This window comes from Schistocerca piceifrons, unplaced genomic scaffold, assembly GCF_021461385.2.
Source record: "Schistocerca piceifrons isolate TAMUIC-IGC-003096 unplaced genomic scaffold, iqSchPice1.1 HiC_scaffold_1362, whole genome shotgun sequence".
In the NCBI taxonomy this organism is placed as follows: Eukaryota; Metazoa; Arthropoda; class Insecta; order Orthoptera; family Acrididae; genus Schistocerca; species Schistocerca piceifrons.
Genome location: NW_025727194.1, coordinates 20,001 through 22,500, shown reverse-complemented (window position 1 = coordinate 22,500; position 2,500 = coordinate 20,001).

Sequence of the window (2,500 nt, the reverse complement as noted above, 5' to 3'; positions counted from 1 at the left end):
GCACCAACACCCACACATGTCCTATACAACGGTGCACCCAACATCACAATAGTACCTCCTGTCACAGCGCACAAACAATGACATGAGTCAAAGACACAGGTCTCACACAAGCATAGAATTGGAGCGCCGCCTCTAATAAGCCAAAGGTGCATCCTGACGTGACAAATCTGATCATGTCACAAGCATTCACTTACTATAATCACTATCAACGAACCTGCCGCCCCCGCCCCCCCCCCCCCCCTACACCTTTCCGTACAACAACGTGTAACCTAACCTAACCTAACCTAACCTATGTTGTACCTTAACCTAACCTATGTTGTACCTTAACCTAACCTATGTTGTACCTTAACCTAACCTATGTTGTACCTTAACCTAACCTATGTTGTACCTTAACCTAACCTATGTTGTACCTTAACCTAACCTATGTTGTACCTTAACCTAACCTATGTTGTACCTTAACCTAACCCATGTTGTACCTTAACCTAACCCATGTTGTACCTTAACCTAACCCATGTTGTACCTTAACCTAACCCATGTTGTACCTTAACCTAACCCATGTTGTACCTTAACCTAACCCATGTTGTGCCTCAACCTAACCCATGTTGTGCCTCAACCTAACCCATGTTGTGCCTCAACCTAACCCATGTTGTGCCTTAACCTAACCCATGTTGTGCCTCAACCTAACCCATGTTGTGCCTTAACCTAACCCATGTTGTGCCTTAACCTAACCCATGTTGTGCCTTAACCTAACCCATGTTGTGCCTTAACCTAACCCATGTTGTGCCTTAACCTAACCCATGTTGTGCCTTAACCTAACCCATGTTGTGCCTTAACCTAACCCATGTTGTGCCTTAACCTAACCCATGTTGTCGCCTTAACGTAACCCACGTTGTCGCCTAAACCTGCTCTGTAATTGTTATACGACTCGTTCAATTACTGTAGTGTTGCCCACCCGCAACCCTCGCAATATAGTTCGCTACTCGCACTGCCCGCACCCCTGTGTATCGCTTCATGTTAAACACCTTGCAAGTCTTGCTCACTTTCCACATGCTCCTGCTGTACACTGTAATGTGGATGGCAGCAGGACGTACATGCCGCCCCTCCCCACGTCCCCACCTTGCCCCCTGCCTTCGCAAGCTGGTTGGTGAGAAGTTTGCATGTTCAATGCCCTTCGCATGCGACGTACTCAGGCTACGTTGTGGTGCGGCCTGTGTCAACTGTCCGCTGATGTCGTACGCGTGAACCACAATCTGTACTGCACATTCGTCCTTATGTACTGAATGATACATCGTGGCACATGTGTGACCGCACAACGACTGCGCCCAAAAACGGCGGACCATACAGTGCAAATATTGTGCACGCAGCTACGTGTCGTCTCCCTATGAGAGCTGGATTGCAGTGTGGTACGCCATAGAGACGTGTGGGAGGAACGGACGCCGTGGATGGCGATCAGCATGAGCTGTCTGTTGATGTATTCGGACCTAGTCGTCTCTCCTCACACACCGTGATGGCATGGTGCACCGCGTTCCATATCTGCGACATGCTACAGAGGCCGGTTGACAGTCGTTCGAGCAATGGACATCGCATACGTACGGGGGCCACCTTCCACGTATTGTCTAGGCGTGCACATTTTGTTGCGTGTATGTGGGCAGACGTAGTGTGGCGTGACACCTGACACAGGCATGCAATAATCGTTGAAGTTGCAAATGGCGATGGACGCCTGCGTTTTCTGGTGAAGTTACGCAAATGAACAAATGGTAACCTGTTGTGGTGCGGTTGTTCTCGCTAGGGGTGAATCGGTGATGGCGACGATAGGTTGAGGTACTAACCGGTTGTTCCAGCGATACCCACCATGCCGACGAAACTGAACGGCATCTGGGTGTGAAGCGATACGCGGCGGTGGCTGGGTGGGACCGTCCCCGGCCGGTGAGGGGGCGCCTCCCGGCGTGCTGGCCGCGCGGTGCGTGGGCGCACGCGCTACAGCCGGCTGGTGGGGGCGGCCAGTGGCAGGCGCGCCGGCCGACGGACGCGGCAGGCGTCGCAGCTGCGCGCCGGCGCACCCTGCGCGCGGCGCCGTGCGGCCAAAGTAGGTCCTCGCGGGCCCGGTGCGAAGCGCGGTGGACATCTTCAGTGTGCTGGTCCGATTGAGGACTGTGTGCGTTGAGGATGCGCCGCCGCCCGGCGCTCGGCGCCGCGACGCCGTCTGCTGCTCGGTCGCCCCAGCGGTTCTCGCTGGTGGTTTGTATCGCAGCTGTGCGGATGTGTTGGCGCGTGCGCTGTGCTGGGAGAGTTCGCTTCGGCACCCAAGTGGGGCTTTTGTCCTTCTGTGGCGCTGGCGTTGGAGCTGCCGGTCACCGTAGGTGGCGCGTGTTGTCTCCCGCCGGCAATGCCACGACAGCACGCTCCCGGGCCTCTGTCGGCAGCGGCAAGCTCAGTTGGGAGCACGGGTGGTCGCACCGAAAGCGTCTACTCGCCTAACTCCGGGCGATTGCGCCTCTCT